The sequence below is a fragment of the Thamnophis sirtalis genome, unplaced genomic scaffold (assembly GCF_051295495.1).
Source record: "Thamnophis sirtalis isolate CommonGarterSnake01/CBP01778 unplaced genomic scaffold, rThaSir2_p1.2 scaffold_12, whole genome shotgun sequence".
NCBI classification, from domain to species: domain Eukaryota; kingdom Metazoa; phylum Chordata; class Lepidosauria; order Squamata; family Natricidae; genus Thamnophis; species Thamnophis sirtalis.
This window is the reverse complement of record NW_028261392.1, coordinates 33761561-33777376: the sequence shown is the minus strand read 5'-3', so window position 1 is coordinate 33777376 and position 15816 is coordinate 33761561.

Below are 15816 nucleotides of genomic sequence, written 5' to 3'. Positions count from 1 at the left end.
AATAGTTGGCTTGAGCTTTCTCTTATATTCAGGATTGTAACTACAACCCAAGTGCCCATGAGGCAACAAATATGTCTTCCTAGTGGTGGCTGATTCACTGTCATAATGATCCAGTTTCTAGTAAGCTTCAGTGATGAATAATTTACAAAACTGGATACAAGCTGTTTCTTTCCATTTGTGTGGATGGAAGAAAAAGTGTATTAAAAATTCTGTGCTGGGATTTGAAATTAAAGTTACACAATATCATCATACATATGCACACACATATTTGGTATAGAGATGTTCTCTAGAACACAAAGAATAAGTTGTAGTTAGTCTTCAAAATAAAATCTATAGAAAGGGCTAGGGACAGTTTTTGAAGAGAAAGCAGAGTATTATGAGATAGAAACCACATTAATATACTACGTCACAGAACCCACAGTGGGAGGAAATAGCAGTGCCAAAAATATATTAACACCAGAACTATAGCCTGTGCCTTTTACCAAAACATGACAAGTCATCTTAGAATGAAGAAATTCAAATGGAAAGTGTTGTAATAGTGGGGGAAATCAACTTGCCTTACATCATCAATTAGATTTATGTAAATTCAGGAGAAAGAAAGAAAAATAAAGTAAGTGCCTGCCTTTGAGTGGTTATGCAAAGGACTTAGTATTTGATAGATGACTATGTAGATATAATTCCAAACAACAGAAATTATTCAGGAATAAATATGAGATGTATGCTTTATTGAGCCAATTGGCAATTCACATGTATTCACAAGTTCAATTTAAATGGCAATGGAAACTTGCCCAGAAAGTTCAAGCCATTATATTTAAAGAGAAAAGACAACACTTCTAAAAATTAAGAGGATTAAGTATAAGGAAGCTAAAAAAGGATTCTCACCTAAGTTTCTTAGAATTTAAAATCACAGTAACAGAAACTCATATGAAATGCAGAATGCAATTCAAAAGAATGCCTGTCAGATTAACCAAATGCATAAATGTATTAAACCTGCAAACAATAGACATGGTAACATTGTTCCTAACACAACATATATGCAGCAGTTATCAAAGAGGACAAAAAGACAAGCTGCATTATTCTAGACCAGGGGTGCAAACTCAAGGCCCGGGGGCCCATGGAGTGTTTAGATCTGGCCTGCAGGGTCATCCTGGAAACAGCGGAAGATCAGCCCGTGATGCTTCTGCCAGTGAAACCAGGCCCCCAGCCTCCGTTTTTGACTGTGACTGCCTCCTGAAATTCTCTGCCACAGAAAACAGAGCTCGAGAGGGCCACATGGCAGAATGCTCTGGCTGCCACAGGCGCCCTGACATGAATGACGTTGAGCCAGGGGCGTGCAGTCACTGGAGGCAGGGGAGGCGGGGCCTCACCAGTCTCATGAGGAAAAGGAAAGAATTTTTAAAATAATTTAAAAGGCCAAAGTAGTTGCTGTCAGACTCAGTCACAGTGACTTTGAGTCTGCTTAGTGTTAACTCTAGGGGGAGGCGAGAGAACTATGGGCCTCCTTTGCATAAGGAATTTTTCGCCTTTTAAGAGTTAAGCAAGGGTTAAAAAGTGAAAAATTCCATATGCAACAGAGGCACATGATTCTCCCACCTCCTGATCTGGGAGCAGCAAATCATGCCTTGCGCCGCTTGAGCGGGGAGGGCAGAGACTCAATTTCTCAGACTGCAGAGGGAAAGCGAGCTAAAGCCTTCCTCACTGCAGGTTGAACTTCTCGGTTGCAGATGAGCGAGAGAGAGAAAACCGTGAAGGGAGAAGAAAGAGAAGGAAGGAAAGAAGGAGGTGGGGGAAGAAGGGAGGAAGGAGGAGGAGGAGGAGGAGGAGAAGCATCTCTGGGCAGGCGAATTATGCATGCACTAAGCGAGCTCTGGGAGAATGGCTGTGGAAGGTAAGGGCTGCGGTTCTCCTGCCTTTTCCTTCTGCAAAGCCAGAGGCGCCCCCAGGCTCCCTCCCCGCCTTCCTCGTCCTTTGCTCTCACCTGAGGGGAGCAATCACAACCAAGTCGTGAGTGTGTGTGTGTGTCAGCAAGCAGATCAAAGGCTTCGGCGCCTTGGCCAAATGAGGGGTAGGAGTGGGGGGGGGATGCCGGCCACAAACAGAGGCTTGGAGGAGGCACAGAGAAGTGAGCCAGCGAGGAACCTGCTGAGCTAGGGACAGCCACCACGGCTTCCCTCTTTGCTAGGCTCCTGCATAGCTCCACTGCAGTGCTGGCTGGCTCACCCCTCCGCCCCCTCCCCCAACCTCGCTTTAAAAGGAGCTTGCAGTTTCGTTCAACAGAGACCCATCCAAATCCTGAACACATAACCCCCCCCCTTCGCCTTCCCTTCCGAGGGCGTTCATGGAATCCCCACCATGTCCTTTTTATCTGCAGCTGTTAGTCCAATGTTAAGCTATTGAGCTCCTGCCTGCCTGCCTGCCTGCCTGCCTGCCTGCCTGCCTGCCTGCCTGCCTGCCTGCCTACAAGCACTTTCTGGGCACTTTCTGGGTGAAGTCGGCAGACATGGAAGGCTACTACGTGGCTACTAACAATGGTCGGGGCTGCCCTATGGCGGATGCCGTCGGGGCCCTGCCACCACTTTAAAGCCTGGGCGGCAGGGCTTTAAAGTCCCGGCGCCACATCCACCATAGAGCGGGTCCCGGTCCCGCTCTATGGCAGATGCGGCGCCGGGGCTTCGGCGGGGCTTTCCTGCTTGCCTCACCGGCCAAGAAGCTCACCGCACATCATTGCTTTGAGCTGGCCCTGCCCCCCTGAAGTCAAATACAACACACACACAAACCTGCTCTTCTCCTACGCCTGTCAACCCTGAACCTGGCTGAGGCCATCTTTGAGGCTTCAGGGTTGCCACAAAACAGAAGAAGAGGCCGGGGCGGGGATAGCTAGATGGGGTTTTGTAGTCACAACAAAATGCTTTCCTGTGGGAACCAAGAACATTCTCACAAGTGGCTGGCCAGAGGAGGAGTGAAATAACCAAGCAACCGGCCAGCACCTTGATTGCACAGCCTGACCAGTAACTCGGGAGAAAGGGGAAACTTTACTTTTTAATTAGGTGAAAGCCGCAGGAATTTTCAGTGTCGGCTTTTACCAGTTGTGCCAATATGATGTATACAATAAATTGTGCTTTGAGGAATCCACCTGCCTCAGAGTTCTGCTTTCTATGGCTGCATTACTTGGAACGCTGATATCATCTTGCGATGTGCATGATAAAAATCTGTGGTTAAACCATCTAGCTATGCTGCTGTCTATTCTTTTCTTCACATCATCAGCTGGCAGGAGATCCAATGCCAATCAGAGCATTGCTGGGAGTCATGTTGGCAGATTTAGATGCACAGGTTTAGTCAACTATTCAAATGTGCACGGACAAGATCAGTGGGTAGGGTTGAAGCCTTCTTTCAGAACTCTACACTCATATGTTCCTTCAGCTCCAACATTTTCAAAGTGCTCAGCCAGGTGCCACATTTTGAAAGAATTTTGCTAGCACTTTGTAGGAGGGCTTGGCTCTTTTGAATCTGCAAGGGAGCGATTATCCTGTGGTTATGTGGAAATAATGAAAGGCTCTGGGATACTTCTCCAAGCAATCAGAAATTGCAGACATTATTATAAATTACTATTTAGTCTGTTTTTAATGTCATTGCACTACTATTTTTAATGAAAATATTCTGCAAAAATGGATAGGTTTCCCTATATTTTGTGTAAAACCTTGTATACATTTCTGAAATAATCTTCCCGGTTAGAAAATAAATTCACATTTTAAAATGTGAATTTTTGTGAATTTCTTATTACATTCCCTATGTCAGTACTTGTTTAAACATCCTCTGAAATACTGATAGGAGATAACAGAATAAGCAGAAAATGGCATCAATTTTATAATCACTATATTCTTCTCAATTAGTCAAAAACGCAACAAATAATTATTTGTAGACATCTATATCTAAACCGTTTTTCAAGAAGGCTACCTGAGCAAATGTCTAACATATAAGAATAAATATATTAAGTTTGTAAAAAATGTATTTCATTTCTTCACCACCACCACCCAAAAAACCCTGAACAACTTTTTTCCTTAAATCAAATTCTTGATCCTTAAGTGGCAATTAATAACTTAGTTTCCTTCAAAAGGAAACTCGAGGATAATTTAAGAACTGCAGGCCCATAAGTCCAATTTTTATTCTAAGTAAACTGTTTATAATGGAATGTGAGAACAACTTTGGAAAAAGGAATGGGGTGGGTGGAAATGCTGCCTAGGGAACAATCAGATAAAAGGAGGAGAAGCCTGCAACTGAATAATGGGTTGAGAATGAAATTTAAAAAGTTTCCACTCACTTCTTCAGGCACTAAAAAGACATGGCAGGAGAGTCATACTTTCAGATTTGCAAGATTTTGTTAAGGTAGCCTTACAATAAAGTAAAATTCATTCATCTTATCGTGTCTTGTCTACTTGGAAGGTCAATACAGAAAGAAAATAAAGTATTAAATAAGCAGGAGAGTGTGTGAAAACAACCAAATCTCAGACTTTGCTAGAAACTGAGAATGGTTGAAGAAAAAAGGCTCACATAGGCTTTAGAAAAAAACAAAGAAATTGTCTATCACCCTTTAGGGAACTGTGGACTAAATAACAACACAATAGAACTGTTCTTTAGATTTGTGTGAATGTATGGAAGATGCTAAGGAACTATTGTTTAGCAAATGCCTCATTTAACAACTGTTTGCAGTTACAATAGTGAAGAAAAAGGAACTTTATAACCAATACAGCATTTACAATCTGTAGGTCTGTAAAGGAAATGAAAGGAAAGTTAAGGACAGTTTCATTTAGCAACTATTTTGCTGAACAACCGAACTGTCAGTCTCAATTGTGGTTGCTAAGTGAAGACAATTTTTGTAAACCCCCCAAGATGTATTATTTTCCATTTTTAAAAAATAATCGCCATGGCACTAATAAAGTGTTATGAAATTTAAATGGATTTGTCATTTGTTAGCTTCTTTCGGTTAAGCAGAACGCAGTATATAAATTAAGAAACAGAACAAATGGTAGTTTTGTTACACTGCAATGAATTCTTAGTTGCTGAATCTTTTGGCATGGTTTTCTAGCAGATATTTTCTGGTCATAGAAATCCCATAGAAATTAAAACTTGATATAATTCTAACTAATTAAAAACAACTGTAGAATGAGAAGTTGTCTGAAAAACCTTAATTTCAGCACATCCTGCTTAGTTTTGTTCTGAACATTTTAAAGGACTGAGTGATAAATTTGTGTTTATATCCTGATTAGGAGTGGGTTCCGGCAGGCGCTACTGCCAGTTTGCTTGTGGGCGCATTGCGCACTCATGTACAATGATGTGCGCTGTTTGCACGCATACACAGTGCAATAAAAATTGTTCTGTATATGTACAGAAACAAAAAACAAGATGGCGGCATCTATGGCACTGCCCAGAGAACCAGTTCGGGGATGTGGCAGGCCTGGGTCGCTGCAGGTTCCAGCAACCCAGGCTGCCAAACCATTACCAGTTCAGCTGAATCAGTCCGAACCAGTAGGAACTTCCACTGATCCTGGGTTTCTTATGCCCTAATAATAAAACAGAGTTTATAGTTTTTTCTGTCCAACTTACTACCAACAAGCTGTTTTTTCCCCTGTATATGACATTTATGTTTTTAAAGGAGGGGGGGAGGGAATCCATAGTAACTCAGATTTTCTTAACATTCTAATTGTATGTTCTTCTTCTTTCCAGCCTAACTATTTTAGAGAGTAAGGCAGCAGATGATAAGGAACCCATTGTGGACACACAGTTACAAAACTTTATTATACCAGACCAGGTTTCTGCTGTTATGATGCAGCAGATAATTATTAGTTATGAGCTAAGATCCTACAATTATGAAGTTCATGTACCTTTTCTAGGGTATACTATGGGGAAAGGCTATCTGGTCTTTATGTCTGAGAATATCTGGGCCAGCCCCGTCTAATGCTATACAGGTAGAATTGTTTCACATTAGATACTTGGTTAGCTATCATTGTTGATACCTGTAGTATTTCTTAAATCAATTAATTTACTACAAAATGTATACAATGTAAAAGGGGCTCTTACACAACTGGATAAAAGGAAATAAGAGTTGTACCCATCATATTCTTCTGTGTTGCCTTGTCCGTAGCTGTGTGCTACATAGCTGTTTACACAATTGTCCTTTCAGGGGTCCTTGAGAAGGAAAAAAAATACTGAAAGTTTTGGCTGGGTGGTGGGGAAATCTCTGAAGTTTTGAAGGCCAGCATGTTCTCTACCCTATTCTTTGAACAACAGTAGTATGCAAGCAAAGCCATCTGTTTCATTCACCATAACAGGAAGCCAAATTTCATTTATTAACGGAGAAATGATGATTTATGCATGCCAAATTCCTCTTTAGTACCAGGCCATTAGCTATATGAGACTGAGGATCACGTCCAGCCCGACTGTTAGAAAAATCTAGCAATCATTAAGCCATTACTTTCTGAAGCTGTTTTGTGGAGATGATTTAAAGTCCCTTCAGTTTCCTGTAGCATCCTCCTGATAGCTGTCTCAGGAAGTCTCTATGGCTGTGATTGCGAACCTATGGCACGCCTGCCCTAAGGGCAGTGGTGGGTTTCAAAATTTTTTAGAACCTCTTCTGTAGGTGTGGCCTGCTTTGTGGGAGTGGCTTGACAACCATGTGACTGGGTGGGAGTGGCTTGGCAGCCATGTGACTGGGTGGGTGTGGCCAACTTGTAAGATGTGGTGAAACTCACTTAAAAACGCTCTTTCTTAGCAACCAAAATGTTGGCTCAGAAACTCTGGCATTTGAAGCACGCAAGTCTTAAAGCTGTCAAGTTACAAGACCCTTGTACCCCTAACCTTTAGAGAAAAAAACCCCAGGGGTGTTCAAACTTGACTAAGGTGACCAGATATCCTGATTTCAGCGGGACGGTCATGATTTCTAACAATTTGTCCCGTGTCCCGGGGCGTTTCAAAAAAGTCCCGATTTTCTGGCTTCATGTTGAAAGCCCAGTGGATTTGCTTAAGAAATCCTAACCGGGGCAAGACAAAAGACACTTTGTCTAACCTCTCTCTCTCTGTCTCAGTACTTTCATTGAAGATATTAAAACATTAAAGCAAGAAAACGGACCTCCCCCCCGCGCCCCTTTTACCTCATTTTATAAGAAAAAAATGACCTAGTACCATAGAGCTCCAGGAAATACTTGGCTAGAGAGGTAGCGAGTGTTACTTCCTGGATTTTCCAGAGGGGAGGGGCATGGAGGTGGGGGGTCGGCTCGTGTGGAAAAAATGGTGGCAAAGTTTCTTTGAAAAATATTTCCCTGACTAATTTCACCATTTCAATTTGCTCAGTTCTTTGTATAACAGCTACATCATTCTGGATTGACTTGGAGTGCAAGCCTGCTGCTGAGATGGGTTTTTTTTCTTTTCTTTTTTTAATGTATTTTAAAATAACATTTTATTTATTGTGCATAGGATTTTTAAAAATTCTGTGTGGATTCTTTTTTTAAATTGTCTTAGACTATTTAAAAAAAGATTATATCCAAAATAAATTGAAGTGAAGCCATTTTTAAAAATTCTATGCACAATACTTTGAAATATATTGTGCATAGAAAGAATAGTTTGAAATGTTTTACTTCAATTTATTCTGTGTGGATTCTTTTTTTAATTGTCTTAGGCTATTTAAAAAAAGATTCTATCCAAAATGCAAAATACCAGCTGCAGTTATTCACTTAAGAACTGTGGCAAGAAAGGTGGTATAATGGGCTTAGTGACCAAAGTTACAATGGCATTGAAAAAAGTGACTGATGACCATTTTCACACTTAGCGACCATTTTCACACTTAGCGACCGTTGCAGCATCCTCATGGTCAGGTGATCAAAATTTTGATGTTTGGCAACAGTTACAATTTATATTTGTAAATTGTAGTTATGTTGAAATAAAAAAAATTACAATACTATTTTTCCGTTATATGAAAATTTTTGTTGCTTCGTATAAAATTTTTAATCAAGCCCCCCCCCCCCCAGTCAAAGGTGTCCCTCTTTACCAATCTGAAAATCTGGTCACCTTAAACTTCACAGTTTTAAGACTTGTGGACTTCAACTCCCAGAATTCCTCCTCTCGCTCTTCATCTTGATGATGTGCAGACGGGCGGGGGGAGAGAGCTAGAACTGGTTCTAAACGGCACTGTAGATTTGTGGAACCTTTTCTATAGAAGAGGTTAGAACTGGCAGAAACCCACCCCTGCCTAAGGGGCACAAAAAGCCATGTCACCCAGCACGCACGGCCTTGCCTGTTTGTCTTCCAGGTTTCTGGTCCACATGCGTGCATGATGATCAGCTGTTCTTCACGTGCACAGCAGTGCTAAAACCAGCATGCGAATGCGCGCCAGCTAGCTGATTGTCGGGTGCACATGCACACCGGAATCTGGAAGTTCGGTTTTTCTGGAGTGTGATCCCTTTGTGCGTGTGGCACTGCCAAAACCGGCCTGCACATGCACACCAGCCAGCTGATTGTCAGGTACATATGCGCGCTAGAACTAGGAAGTTTGGCCTTTCTAGGACGTGGCCCCGCCGAGCGCATCCATGCACATGCAACATTTCTGTGCAATGTTTTTGGCACTTGGTGACGAAAAGGTTCACCACCACTACTCTAGGGAAAGTGGATAAAAAGGCTTTGGGTCTGTTAATGAGCTTGCAGGAAGTTAAAACCCACCCCACTCCTAGAAAAAAAATGAAATATTTTAGGAAATATTAAAAGGGCAGAATATTTCTCCTAAAAGGGAGGCAGAAACTCAGCCCCCCTACTATGGTTAATGAGCCATTAAGACCTGGGCCAATCTGTTCTACATAACAAAGATCTACCTCCTTCAGGCAGAGCCATTTAATTGCCCTTCATTGCATCACCCAGCAATATACAATATACAATAGCAGAGTTGGAAGGGACCTTGGAGGTCTTCTAGTCCAACCCCCTGCCTAGGCAGAAAACCTTATACTGTTTCAGACAAATGGCTATCCAACGTCTTCTTAAAGACTTCCAGTGTTGCGGCATTCACAACTTCTGGAGGCAAGCTGTTCCACTGATTAATTGTTCTAACTGTCAGGAAATTTCTTCTCAGTTCTAAGTTGCTTCTCTCCTTGATTAGTTTCCACCCATTGCTTCTTGTTCTGCCTTCAGGTGCCTTGGAGAATAGTTTGACTCCCTCTTCTTTGTGGCAACCCCTGAGATATTGGAACATGGCTATCATGTCTCGCCTAGTCCTTCTTTCTCTTAAACTAGATATACCCAATTCCTGCAACCTTTCTTCATATGTTTTAGTCTCCAGTCCCCCAATCATCTTTGTTGCTCTTCTCAGCACTCTTTCTAGAGTCTCCACATCTTTTCTACATCGTGGCGACCAAAACTGAATGCAGTATTCCAGGTGTGGCCTTACCAAGGCATTATAAAGTGGTATTAACACTTCACCTGATCTTGATTCTATCCCTCCGTTTATGCAGCCTAGAACTGTGTTGGCTTTTTTGGCAGCTGCTGCACACTGTTGGCTCATATTTAAATGGTTGTCCACTAGGACTCCAAGATCCAGCCGCGCGAGCGATCGTGGGTGCACCCAGGTACACCCACGTTACACCTATCCTCCGCGAGCTGCACTGGCTACCCATTAGTCTCTGGACTCGCTTCAAGGTGCTAGTTGTTACTTATAAACCCCTGCATGGCATCGGACCTGGGTACCTGAGAGACCGCCTCCTGCCAATTATCCTATAGACCGATCAGATCGCACAGACTAGGCCTCCTCCAGATCCCATCTCCCAGCCAATATCGGCTGGCGACTCCCCGGGGGAGAGCCTTCTCTGTTGCAGCTCCAACCCTCTGGAACAAGCTCCCCGCGGAGATCCGGACCCTTACTACTCTCCCTTACGGCCTTCAGCAAAGCCACTAAGATCTGGCTGCTCTGGCAGGCTGGGGGGCTGTTGAAATAACCAGCCCCACGGTAACTATGAATGTTGTGTATTTTAAATTGTTGTTTTTGTCTATTTGTCTATTTACCCCCTTCCCTTGTTTATTGTAAGCCGCCCGGAGTCCTTCGGGAGTGGGTGGCATACATGACCAATAAAATACAAATACAAATAAATCCCTCTCACAGTTACTACTATTGAGCAAGGTACCACCTATACTATACCTGTGCAAGATTCAACCAAGATTCAACCGGTTCCACCACAAAACCACGGTCGACTAAAGCGCGCTTGATGAAACCGCGTACCTGACGTCATCACAGCGCGATGAAAAAAGCACGCTGTGAGTGGTAAAGCTAAAATTAACGCGTAAACCTAAACCTAACCCCCCCAAACCTAACCCTAAACCTAACCCTTAACCTAACCCTAAACCTAACCTAACGCTAACCCTTAACCTAACCCTAAACCTAACCCTAACACTTAACGTAACCCTAAACCTAACCCTAACCCTTAACCTAACCCTAACCCTAACCCTTCCCTTTACGTGAATCAGCTTGCTTTAAAAGCGCTTTTTAAAGCGCCCTTTTTTCTCTGCGGTCATTTTTGTCGCGCTGCTGATGACGTCAGGGACGCGCTTTAATCGGGCGTGCTTTAGTGGACCGCGGTTTTGTCGTGCCACGGATTCAACCAACGTAGTTTGGTTTCAAGAAATATTTCCATGTGATGGGAACTGGATTATTTGGTTATTTTATGCAATTGTTAAGGAAACAGCAGCAATGTTACCACACTATTGAGCAAGTCAAATGGTTAAGAATGCTTTCCAGATAAAAGAAGCAATAATGGAAAAAAAAAAAACCACCAACCCTGTTTCTAAGAATTGCATAATGCAATATTGTTACAAAAAAGGTTTGCAAAACTACAGCTTAAATATATTACTGAATAATAATGTTAGTAAAGGTTTTCATTAAAATCATCTCAAGTGCTAAAGATTAAATGACAGGAACATGATACACTAGGGAAAAGAGTCTGTCTGCTGCTTCACAGCCCAATCTTTCATACATGCATGATCTTTTTCTGTCTTGGGTTGCTTTGGATCTGAGATAACTTTAGCATTTCTCTAGAAAAATCCAAAAACAAAACAAAATCTTTTTTAAAAAACTCAGAGCAAGTCAACTGCATTATAGATCCAACCAATTTTAATTCTAACATTTTCATTAATGTCATACGAAATAAGAAGTTTAATGCTTGGGATGTTGCTAGTGAAAATGCTGGGGCTCTGTTTCTTTTTTTAAGGTTTTGAAATGTTCTCTAACATGTATTATCTAGCACAGGGGTTGGGGAACCATGGCCCTTTTATGACTTGTGGACTCCATCTCCCAGAATTCCTGAGCCAGCTGAGATGAAGTCCACAAGTCATAAAAGAGCTGTAGGAAGTTAGCACCCACCCCTCTCCTAGAAGAATGAAATATCCTAGGAAATATTGAAAAGGCAGAGTATTATATTTCCCTGGATAAGAAATGGAGAAACATGTTTTTAGGCAGGAAACAGACTCACTCTTGATAGCCCCCAACCTTTGTCAATGGGCCATTACAATGCCTGAGCCAGTCTATTCTACATAACAAAGATATCCCCTTCAGTCCAGTGTGATGTGATTAAGGCATGATAGTATTAGTCCTTTACCTATCTCACCACAGGGCACCTGGGAAGAAGTAATACTCAACCAAACTTGGACTCAAAACGCAGCCTAGAGAGTTGCCCCTGCCTGGCCCCATGGGAGTCTGACAACCAATCAGAATACATTTCTTACACAGGAACAGGAAACAGAGGGGTGGGGCCAAACTGAGAGTATAAAAAGAAACCCAGGAACTCTCAGCAAGCCCTTCTTCTTTCTTCTTCACTCAACATCTTGAAACATGTGATCATCTTTTTCCCTAGGACCTCAAACCATGCGGTCCTGTCCACCTTTAAAATCATCTTTCCAAGCAGCCTCCATGTTTCCAGTGTCTTTTTCTCCACTTGGAACTGAACCCAGAAGGACATTTCCTCCAACAGGGCCACAGCGTCCCATACGTGATCTAGCAGTAATTCCTTTTTGTTTTTCCTTTTGGTTTACAGATATAATTTGACATAGTTAAAAAAATACTAGTAAATTTAGAGTTAAATATTTAAAGACAGAGAGAATTAGAATGTTGTACAAACTTGGCAGATAAGATACTTGTTTTGTAATAAGGAAGGAATTACCGTAAATATGGACCCTTGAGAATATGCAATCATACAATATTTGCTTAGTTTCATGCTAAAACAACACAAAGTAAAGATTGAGGAATTATGTACTAATGAGTGTTTGCATATGCTCAAATATTAGTCACATTTGATATCTTCCTGGATACAATGAAATATATATTAGGAAATATTTTTTATTTAATCCTTTTCTGAAGGATTAATTATGTCATACTTTTGTTAAAGACATGCCCGTCACCGTCTACTTTGAAATTTGAACAAATATTTCATTCTTTTGTATTATGTTTCCCTTCAGTATATACATGATGGCAAACCCATTTCTCCTTGCAACATCAGTTCCAATGCAATACATGCATACACCTAAACTGTCACATCCTAGCCCATGCACATTCAGTAGGCTGAAATGCAAGCATGGATACCGATGTATAATGGCAATTTCTTAATCCTAAACATGGAGTGGGGATGTGGTGGCTCAGTGGCTAAAATGCTGAGCTTGTCGATCAGAAAGGTCAACAGTTCAGTGGTTCGAATCCCTAGCGCAGTGTAACGGAATGAGCTTCCATTACTTGTCCCAGCTTCTGCCAACCTAACAGTTCGAAAACTTGTAAAAATGCAAGTAAAAAAATAGGGACCACCTTTGGTGGGAAAGTAACAGTGTTCCCTGCGTCTTGCCATTTAGTCATGCCAGCCACATGACCCCGGAGGTGTCTTCGGACAGCGCTGGCTCTTCAGCTTTGAAATGGAGATGAGCACTGCCCCCTAGAGTTGTGAACAACTAGCACATATGTGTGAGGGGAACCTTTATGTTTTAAACATGGGGTAGCATAAAATGGAATACATTTCTTTGAAAAATATGATGTGTGATTTTAAACATGAGTTTTATTATATACACTAAGTATCTATTCCTGCAATTTTTGACATCTCAGAATGTCTGTTGGAAACATTGTATGGTGAAAGTTGGCCATCTCTGGCCCATATTATCTTTTATATTCTCTCCCCCTGCTTTAAGAATGAGCTAAGACCACAAATGGACAAGGGATTGATGTGAAATTCAGAAATACTTCAATTTAATTCAATTTATTCTAGAAACAATCCATCTTGACAGTTCCTGGTTTCACAGCAAGACATGGAAAACCAGAGTTCCAAAGGCAAAATGTTTTTGCTTTTCACAAAACTTTAATTGAATTTTCAGGCAAGGGACTGAATCATACTGAACTTCGCAGAAATTAAACAAAGATGTTCCATATCAGATTATATAGTTGTTTGGTAACAGAATGTGATTAAAATATGCTTTAAAACATTCAGTTTCTCCACCATCTTAAGAAGTACATTTTTGTGTTGCTCTCCTCAAGGTATGATGGAATTCAAGGAAATTTGACAGATGGCTAGATTGGTTGGTTTAGCTATTTGTCAAAGATTATGCCACCCAGGTAAAAGTGTTGATGTGGAGGCCTTTAGACAGAGGTATAGATAATGTGAAATAATTCAGAGTAATGAATCCATGAAAAACATTAATACCAAAGATTTAGCAGGCCAGGCCTAGTTAGTTCTTGGATGAGAGACTATTAGCCCAAAATATTTTGAATAAGACTATGACAGGCCGGTTCCATATTGTTACCAATATGGGCATTTAGTGTTATAAAATGAGAATTTAAATAACTAAGAAAAAGAGCTATTTATTTATCTGTTTTTCACATTTTGAACCACTCATCTCCCTCAGAGGGGGAAACCATTGACAATATAATAGGTAGTTGTAGAAAAATTATTTAGGCAGATTATAAAACAAGACAAGATCCAATAGGGAAAAAATACATTGGAAAGTATGGATTTCATGTGCAAAAGTATTGGTATGATCATGTGTTGAAAAAAGGGTCCAGAACACCATGTAAAAAAATTAATGGAACATCTAGAATGCAACATGCCAAACATCACAGTATTTAAAAGCACATATAGTATACAAGTAGCAATACCAAGTGACAAAGCATCTAAAAAGAAACTGGGAAAATTATAATCTCAGGATTTAACAATTGACAATATAAATTATATAATATAATCTCCAGTGTCTGGAACATTCAACGAAGTGACAGAGCATTCACTATGAATTAACAATTAAATTAAAAAAGAATGGGACTTTTAGGGTTTATAGAGACCCAATAGCAGAAATTACTGAAAGAAATTGTGTTTCAAGATATCTTTGAGTTGGATGCCATATATAAATGATAGTTGATAGATATCAATCAATCCTTCAACATGAAACTTTGGCAATAACTTTGGTAACAGAATCAAGGTTCATCAGACCATATGTAGCCTAAAGATATATTTGCAAAACCTGTTAAAATGTTAATTATCAACATTAACTATTTTCTCATCCAGATCTACTATTTATTCCCATAACAGTAAACAAACAAACAAAGAATTGCAAAGGACCACAATCGAAGTCAGGAAAAAGGAAGGCAGTCCAGACATATAATACATGCGGTGAAAACTTTAAGCAATCGAGTGACAATTCATACTCCCAAACTTCATAGCTTTTCTTCATGCAATTCTTTTTCTTGCAGTATGATTCATGCATTTTAAATTGCAAGCTTCAGGGCAGGAGCGGTATAATTATGGAAGTTTGTATGCTGCTTACAGGAGCCTCTTTGGCAGAAGTACTAGACATGCTTAGAGAAACGTTGGTATATTTCCTTAATTTTAAGTCTTCAGGAAGAAAACACCGGCACATTTGTAATAATAATTTAAAAAGATTTCCAGAACTGCTGTAAATTGACACTAGCTAAAATCAGTTCACAACCTCTTTGTTCCATTTCTCTGTGACATTTTCAGACAACTGTGTGTAAATCAGGCATATTCCCAGATGCAGCCTGATACTTTTGACCTTTGTTGATTGAAGTAAAAAACAGACATATGATATCTCTTTTTTAAAGCCAAATTGTTCTTGTCTATTTGCGCAAAGTTAGTATTCATGGCTTCTGGAAATAAAATCTGAATTTCACTTACTTTTGGAAATCAAAGCTGTAGTTTGAAGGGCTCAATATACAATTGTAGCATTGAATATTAGCTGCCATTGCCAATAATGCTCTCTACTTATTTAAGTCAAGATTAGGGTTAATAATTGGTCTAGTGGTTAAGACACCAGACTAAAAACCAGGAGACTGTGAGTTCTAGTAGTGCTTTATGCATGAAAGCCAACTGGCTGCATTTGGACAGTCACATTCTCTCAGCCCACAATGTCAGGCTTGGGTGAAAAGATTATCGGTAAATTGCTGTAGCAATCAATGGATCAACATTTGGTTAATACAAAACAAGTGGACCCTGCACTTGCCGGAAAAATGCTAGGAAAATATGCATGCATCGCAGAACACAAGAACGCAGTCAGAAAAAAAGAAAAAACTTCCTCCCTTTTCTAGCACCTTAAAGCAACAGGACATGAAATTGATTTTGAAGGAACCAAATTAATCTCCAAAACTGAACACTTCAACAAGAGAATAATTATGGAAGCCATTGAAATAGAAAAACACACCCACAACATGATTAAACATGACGATACCTCCCACCTACCAGACATCTGGAAACCAGCCCTAGTCAACAAACGAGCCCCACCTACCACCTAGGTAGTTACAACAAAAAAGAA